The 9,043-nt window shown below is 36.0% G+C and overlaps 1 long non-coding RNA gene and 1 other non-coding gene across 2 annotated transcripts; both read left to right on the top strand.

Annotated features, from left to right (window-relative positions):
• The first annotated feature begins 1,815 nt into the window (after positions 1-1,815).
• On the top strand, positions 1,816-2,423 carry LOC135718008 (uncharacterized). The gene is made up of 2 exons (XR_010520510.2): positions 1,816-1,906; positions 2,008-2,423. It is a non-coding gene; the product is annotated as an uncharacterized lncRNA (long non-coding RNA).
• Positions 2,424-4,709: 2,286 nt separating this feature from the next.
• On the top strand, positions 4,710-4,782 carry trnar-ccg (transfer RNA arginine (anticodon CCG)). The gene has a single exon. It is a non-coding gene; the product is annotated as a tRNA-Arg (tRNA).
• Positions 4,783-9,043: the final 4,261 nt, after the last annotated feature.

Genomic DNA, 9,043 nt, shown 5'->3' with positions numbered 1-9,043 from the left:
TGGGGGTGGGCTCATTTTACTTAGGCATCCAATCAGTCTCTCAGGATCGTCCCATAGCTATTAAGCCACGCCCCTAGCAACCATTTTTGGGCACCCTAGCAACATATCCCATAGACTGCCATTATAAAATGCCCAGATGGATATCTTTGCAGCACAGTGTCACAGAGACATGGGTGTGGGCTCATTTTACTCAGGTATCCAATCAGTCTCTGAGAATTCTTATCAAGGTATTAAGCCACGCCCCTAGCAACCAAATATGAGCACCCTAGCAACATCATAAACAAAGCCTTATATCTCTGGATCCGAACATCATAGAGACATGGGGGTTGGGTCATTTGTTCATGTTAGCCTTATGCTAGCTTCATGCTAAGTCATACTAGCTTCATGCTAGTTTCATGCTAGCTTCATGCTAGTTTCATGCTAGCTTCATGCTAATTTCATAATAAATCTTGCTAACTTATTGCTAAATCATGTTAGCATCATGCTAGCTTCATGCTAATTCATGTTAACATCATGCTAACTTCGTGTTAATTCATGTTAGCATCATGCTAGCTTCGTGCTAATTCATGTTAACATCATGCTAGCTTCATGCTAATTCATGTTAGCATCATCTTATCTTCATGCTAATTCATGTTAACATCATGTTAGCTTCATGCTAATCATGTTAGCATCGTGTTAGCTTCATGCTAGTTCATGTTAGCATCATCTTAGCTTCATGCTAATTCATGTTAGCATCATGCCAGCTTCATGCTAATTCATGTTAGCATCATGCTAGCTTCATGCTAATTCATGTTAACATCACGTTACATTTATGCTAATTCATGTTAGCATCACCTTAGCTTCATGCTAATTCATGTTAGCATCACCTTAGCTTCATGCTAGTTCATGTTAGCATCATGCCAGCTTCATGCTAATTCATGTTAGCATCATGCTAGCTGCATGCTAATTCATGTTAACATCATGTTACCTTCATGCTAATTCATGTTAACATCATCTTAGCTTCATGCTAATTCATGTTAGCATCATGCTAGCATCATGCTAATTCATGTTAGCATCATACTAGCTTCATGCTAATTCATGTTAGCTTCATGCTAGCTTCATGCTAATTCATGTTAGCATCATGTTAGCTTTATGCTAATTCATGTTAGCATCATCTTAGCTTCATGCTAATTCATGTTAGCATCATGCTAGCATCATGCTAATTCATGTTAGCATTATACTAGCTTCATGCTAATTCATGTTAGAATCATGCTAATTCATGTTAGCTTCATGCTAGCTTCATGCTAATTCATGTTAGCATCATGCTAGCTTCATGCTAATTCATATTAGCTTCATGCTAGCTTCATGGTAATTCATGTTAGCTTCATGCTAGCTTCATGCTAATTCATGCTAGCTTCATTCTAATTCATGTTAGCATCATGCTAGCTTCATGTTAATTCATTTTAGCTTTATGTTAGCTTCATGCTAATTCATGTAAGTTTCATGCTAGCTTCATGTTAATTCTTGTTAGATTCATGCTAACTTCATGCTAATTCATGTTAGCATCATGCTAGTTTCATGCTAATTAATGTTAGCATCATCTTAGCTTCATGCTAATTCATGTTAGCATCCTGCTAGCTTCATGCTAATTCATGTTAACATCATGCTAACTTAGTGCTTAATCATGTTAACATGCTAACTCTTTGTTAAATCATGTTTACGAAAAGTTAGACTACTAAACTAAACTTGTTTTAAGTTTCTCTCAAACTGTTTTAAACGTTTAGGCCAGGCTTTGTCAAGCCAACATAAAGTTTGTCTTCAAACTTTTCTATCTAGTTGATTTTACTGTACTGAAATCGTAGCCAGCTAACGTTCGCTAGGCTATGTTTACTGCACCAGCCGCTGTTCACCCTGCAAGGAGAGTGGGGTAAAGTAAAGTAATAATTACAAGAGTTTCTCTGGTGTGAGTATTGTGTAAAGCGCTATATAAATGTGTATTATTATTATTATTAATATTATTATTATAAGGTGCTGTGAGCTGCGTGATCCTCCGAGCTTTAAAAAGCTGAGATGTCAACAGGAACAGAGGATGTTTTCTTTCGTAGGGAGGACATTGAGGAGACTCGGTTTGGAATCGACAACTATCAGTCTGACTCGTTGTCACTGGTTGTGTCTGTGTTTTTGGCTCCACCATGTTGCCAAACTCACCTCTCTTGAACTACAGAAAGGGAGCACGGGAAAGAAGCTCTGGACAGGGGTGTGTGTGTGTGTGTGTGTGTGTGTGCGTGCGTGCGCGCGCGTGTGAGTGTGTGGGGGGGTTTACAAATCATTTTAAATTGTTTCTTCACCATATTAAAAAGTCTTATTTTATTGCAACTATCTGTTTCTGCATCTTTGTCATATTTATAGTGTGTGATTTATAAAATATCTTATGTCCTACACCACATATTTTGATTCTGCACTCACTTTATATCTTATATCAGAATATTTTATTACTGTTTAGTGAATATTCATTCATTCCTACTATGAACATTAAGTGGCGCTGTCCACATTAGTGTTGGTAACACTAAGATTCTAAACCTAAATATTGACAAACTATATATTGTTGGAAAGCTCAAATAGTATAATTTTCATATTTCATTACCATTTGGGGAAAATTATGACACAGTGAGAGTCAGTTTCTAAAAATGTTACGGGCCCACAGGTAGGCCAAATTTGTTTTTGCATATAACACTAAAACCCTACTCTAAACCTAAAAAATCATGGCAAGCTATATATCATCGGAAAGCTCTCAGAATGTAGTTTTAATATTTCAAAATCTTTTTGCATGAATAATATTGCGGTGACAGTAATTTATTAGTTTGTGAGTATACAAGAGTACAAGAGTATGTGGCAAAATCTAGTGGCAGTTGTTGGTAAAACCATTAAAATTGTGACCCAAACATCATTTTTTTGTGATTTGGATCACAACTACTTGAGACATATTGCTTCATGTTAACATTATTTATTGTGTGAAAAATTAACTTTTATGTAATTTTATTTATAAATTAATATGTTACTGCATAATTTGATATATTAAAATAAAGGTAAACGGCTATAAAAGTATTTATATTCAATATTTTTACGTTCCAACTCATTTGTGAAAAACCCTAAATTGTCTTCTTTAAAACAAGACCAAGATTAGGTTTCTAGCCCAAAGAATCCCAGAGAAATATTCATTTAAAGATGTACATCACATTGTCACCCCCACTCAAACGGGATTTGCGGCACATAAGGGGTTAAAATACGCCGAACCATGTGTCCTATATCATAGCTCCATGAATGACCTTTGCAGCAAAAAAACCCGCGTGAAAATCTGTTCGGTATTCACTGAGATATGATTCATTAAATGCGCTGATAGCTCATTCCACCAGTCATACAGATTACACTGAGTGGAGCGGGTGACCGATCTAAGATGGCGGCCCCATATCTCACCGCGCCAGTAGGCAATAGCGGTCGATAGGGCGTCTACCTCTATGATGTATGGTTTGGCAAACCAACGAAAAGGTGAATTACGTCACTTCCGGTTACGCCGACGTTTTATTACAGTCTGCTGGACGGGGATCAGTTTTTTTAGTGATGGCGAAGTGAAGCTTTCTTGAAGCAGTAAAGCTTTCAACCCAAATGTAGAATTGACGCTTTTCAAATCAGAGCTCAATGAGGTAAAAAAAAAAGAGCTCGATGAGGACCTCTGCTGGTGAAAGCGCTGTATCACAGAATGTTCCACAACCAAACAACGTAATTTTAGAAGCAAGAATTAATGGATTGACAAATAAAGGATAGATTAATAAATAAATGAATCAATATATTAAATACATGACCAAAGCATGTTTTTATTGCATACGCATGGTAACTTTAAACAAAAATGTAATAAAGATAATTGTCTTAGTTATGTGAGCTTGTGAAATGGACATAGCCTATAAGAGTGATGCTTTTAGTGTAAATTGTAAATGACAGATGAAAATGAGAGTGATTGCTTGAAGAAATGCATACTTCAAATGTAAACTCTATAACCGATTCCGTGTATGCATATGACGTCACCGTCGGCGAGAGGGACTGTGGTTACGCCCACTGAGTGTCAAAAGACACGCTCTGGCTGCATCCGAAAACTTTAACTTGCTGGGTCCGTGTACCATTTGATAGTTTGTTTTTCTGACCCTTGCCCCTTTGTTCGTTTTTTCGTTTTTTACCGAAAGACGAAAAACGAGATTTCGGGTTGATTTTTCGTTTTTTGGTAAAAAACGAATAAACCACTCTAAAATTCGTTGTGACGTGTGGGCGGTCGCTAGACGCACCTCTCCGCCAATTGGTCAACCAAAATGTGAATATGTGACATCATCCGTTGTTCCTCAAGTCTGTTCAACAAAATAAAAGTCCTCCGCTACTGTAGCAATAGGCTAATCTTTAAATTTTACAGGTCAGCTGACTGGGGCAAATGCTTAACATTTTTATGACTAATATTATTGTTATTAATACCATAGTAAAATCAAGCAAGCGACAAAAACACAACCAACGCGCTGTTGGCCTGTAAAAACATGTTATATATTTAAAAAAAACCGCACCGGTCCACACTTTTAAAAAATGGTCAGGCCCCTCTGGCATTTGCCAGAATTGCTAGATGGCTAGTCCATCCGAGTATACAATCTTATTGCACATTCAAATAAAGTCGTGTCGCTCGTTTGCTCTGTAATGACCCAGTGGCCTAATGGATAAGGCATCAGCCTCCGGAGCTGGGGATTGTGGGTTCGAGTCCCATCTGGGTCGGTTAAATTAAAACATTTTTGCCTGAACTTCAATAAGTGTACTTTCATAGAAAATAAACGCCAAAAAGCTGTATACACTACGCCTACTGTAAATGGCAGAATATTATGCGTTAAATATGGCGAGACCAGACATTTTAAGCTGAGTGGACCTTGGTGAAATGGGGACCTGCCTACTTTCAAATGACATAATTTTTTTAACCACTATATTGGAAAATTAAGATTTTGAGTCATGGATCGAAAAATGTTCAGATCAGCAAAAAAAAAAAAGGGGAAATGAATAAGAACAAATCAAGAAATTATAAGCATATGAACAAAAAGAAACCAACAAAGTTACAAATAAAGTACAGTTTTTACAAAAATGTAATCAAGTGAATAATAACACTGTCTTCTTCATTCTTTGAATTAAGTATAATTAATCTTTTACAAGGCTACAGATGTGATTTTCCTTTTGTCTTCTGTTGTTTGATTAACATAATGACACAAACATAAGCAGATTTTTTTTACCTTTTTTTATAGGCGTGGAAAGTGGGGTGCTGCAGCAGCACCCCCTGGTGGGAAAGATTTAAAACTGCGATGACAATAAAATGATAGCTCTATAAATATCTCTGATTGTTTGTTTCTGTTCCAAGACATTTTGTATGGCATGTTTAGGGTGTGTGATGAAGAGAGGTATAATTTTAGTAATTTTAAAATTATTCAATTTATTTCAGTGTGTATTAGCCAATCAGATTTGTCTTGACGACGTGAATGCGATTCACCCAATATGCTGTGTATATGTATAACACACAAGCACACTCACAGCCACATAGAACGACGAATGAGTTTACTAGATTATCTGTATCTATCAGCTTCGCAATGTCTCAGAAGAGAATTTTGGATTTTTTTCCATCACACAACCCAAAAGTCCCGAGGACTAGTGTTATTTTTCCAACTGACTCCTCATCCTGCATACCAGAAAAAGGTCATCTTTTCAAAAAATATTTAAAGGTGTTACATAACATGTGCTTTATTGAATGAAAGTAAAAACGACTGAATTAAATTATTTAAAACAACGTGAAAGAAACTAAATTTATAAGCCTTGATGTACAATAAGAACCATGCGACATTTAAGAGTGGTGGGTATTTCAAAAATTAAAGGCATTCTAAGCGAATCAGTGTGTTGATTTTTGAAATGTGTTTTCAAACAAACTGAGCGTAGTTAACTCCTCCCCCTCCCCCTCCCTTCCGTGCTTTCATGAACGCGCCCAAACCCAACCCCCAAATCCTTCTTGTCGTTTATTGGCTGGAACACTTTGTTATGTTTCGTTGTGCTAGGTTTGGCCATTGTGTTGTTATTGATGTTTGTGGAGCCTGGGCTGTCTACAGAGATCGCGTTTTTTACAGTTTGATCAGCGGTCAGGTAGCAAGCAGATAGTGAGGAGTTGTTTGCTGTATGTAACAAAATAAAGCAATAAACCCCAAGAAGCAGTGGGTTACCAGTGCATTTTATAACAGCTAAGGGGCGTTGTTAGGCACGACGCGAATGCACTGTAACCCCACTGCTTCGAGGGGGTTTATTGCGTTTATAAAACGGTTACTTCATATGCATAACGTTAGAGGGATTTTATAAAATAAAACACAAATAAGTTGTACAAATATTACTCTTCCGCCAAACAAAGTAGTTCCTCAGAATCAAGTGTGACTGAAACAGAGCGCAGTTCCCAACCAACACAGATGCAGCAAAGACACAATGAAAATATGATTTAAGACTGTGGTGTTTATTTTATAAATCAACATTCATCTAATTTATACATTAACATTGATATTGTGCAACTGTTGAAGTGATGATTAAATATGCTTGGAAGCATGCTGAACTCTTTCCCCGTCAGCGTTATTTTTTTTTTTTTATAAGTTGCCACCCAGTTTTAGTTTAATGCCTTGCAGAAAAATTATCTTCTTTAAATAAACATAAAATATCAAATGAAAGAACAGACCATCCGCTTTCAAACAGAAACAAACAAAAAAACGTTTCATCCTACCTTCATTTGTTCTCTTATCACCTCTCATTTTTTTTTAAGCTAAAAGCTGAGATAATTCCATTTTTGTGAAGAACTTGTGTAAGAGATCAGATTCAAAGCCATCAAAACTTACACGCTGTGTTTTCAGTGTTGAGTGAATGCGTCAGTGTTTACAGTTTTTTACAATTGCTATGACACTTTTTTCAATACTTTTAACAAATTTTCTAAACTCTTAACGCACCAACACATCTAAAACACACAACTGGCAAAACAATAAATTTTATCTTCAAAATCACACGTTGTAAACTAAACTCTCACACTGTTTACAAAAACACTGTAAACATGTTTCAGAATCAACTAGTTATACCAGATCACCAACACATGCTCTCTTCCAACAGAAACATTTAGTCAATCATAACACAATGTCATGAAAAACACAAACATAAGATGGAAAAAAAAAAACTGAATAAGTTTATGTGTAAGTCTGTCCTTATACAATAGACAGTAGATTGAATTGATTATAGACTAAGTTTTGCACTACAGTTTCTTTTGAAAACTTGTTTATATTTTTGTTTAGTTGGGTTTAGTACAGTTTTTCCTGATTTGCTAAAACACATTTTTTGAAACCATCACTCATTTTCTCAAAACCTTAAACACAAATCCCAATTTTAAACAAAATTCACAGAACCCCTGACTCTTTTAGCAAAATCAAACAATTGCTTCAAAACCATTTCACTTGTACTCAAAATCAAACTAAGCTTTCTAATCATACACACATAAGTCTATAATATAAAACACTACAAGCATCCAATAGCCACTACCTTAAAAAATGGAAAACACAACATCCAGGAGATCTGCTTACAGAAAAATACATGTTTACTGTACATAACAACAAACTTGACAAATACTGTTAAAAATCTCTACACTGTAAACCCAAATACTCAAAATAATTAAATTAATTGAGTAGAATAACCTTAATTTTCTAAAACAGTTCCACTAACTCAAATGTTTTGCGTTTCTGAAATTAAACTCAATATTTTTAATTTACTGAAACTATTTGCAGATTAAGTTGATTTTCACTTAAGAGTATAATTTCACTTTACTTTGTTGTTTCAACTGTCAAGCGTCTGACATCAGTAACGTGTGCGTGCGTGTGTCAGTGTCATTAAATGATATAAATTTTAAAAGGGTTAACATTTACAGTTTTTTACGATTGCTTACGATTGCTTAAGCACAAAAGGGCCCGGTTTGTCAAAACACTACACACAATTAACACAACCCTCCACCAAAGTAGCACAACACTTCAGATCATTTGCAAAATGGAACACTTTTGTCAAAACTATACACAACTTTATAAAAACAATATTTTGTTACTATAAGAAACACACACATTTCATAAGACTTCAATCTTTTTGAACCACACTGCTGTTGCTTACCTAAAATACTTTTAGCAATACTAATTCTTATTAATTAGAGTACTGCAAATGAAGTACAAAGAAAAAGTGCAACTATACAATAGTTTAACAAACACTACATAAGACCAATATTGCAGGCCGAGGAAAATATAATTGATTTCTCTGCATATACCTAAATCAGTCAACATGGAAAATCACAACCAAACATGTCCCAGTTGTCATGCTAGTGTGCATAACACTGTTAGCCCAGCAAACAACAGACAAACATAAAATACTGTATCCAGTACAGGTTACAATTACAGTAAATAACAACAACAACCATAAAAAATAATCAGAAAAAACTGACAATATTGTACAGAAAATACTATGGCCATCCCTGCTGGAAAAAACAGCATACCAGCAATACTAGCATATGTTGTGTTTTGGTGCTGGTGTATTGGTGACCACCAGCATTCCCATGCTGGTTTGGTTCTGGTTTAGCTGGTGGTCATCAGCACACCAGCATCAGCATACCATGTTGGTCATTACAGCAAGACCAGCATATAATGTGTTTTAATGCTGGTATGCTGTTGACCACCAGCTAACCAGCATGGGAATGATGCTGGTCTATGCTGTTTTTTTAGCAGGCATACTATACATTATCTCTTCGCCTAGCTAGATCTGGCCAGAGAATTTCATCAACATCACAAGCAATATCCCTATAAGCATCCTCCATAGCCTGAATGAGGGGTACCTGAGCCTGTAGATCGTAAACCTTCCACCGCCATGCAGAGAAAAACTCTTTGATATGGTTTTGAAACGGAGAGTATGGTGGAAGGTAGTACTGTCAACTGTGGATGGTGTTGAAACC

This window comes from Paramisgurnus dabryanus, chromosome 7, assembly GCF_030506205.2.
Source record: "Paramisgurnus dabryanus chromosome 7, PD_genome_1.1, whole genome shotgun sequence".
Lineage (NCBI taxonomy): Eukaryota > Metazoa > Chordata > Actinopteri > Cypriniformes > Cobitidae > Paramisgurnus > Paramisgurnus dabryanus.
This window is presented reverse-complemented; position numbering and strand designations above follow the sequence as displayed.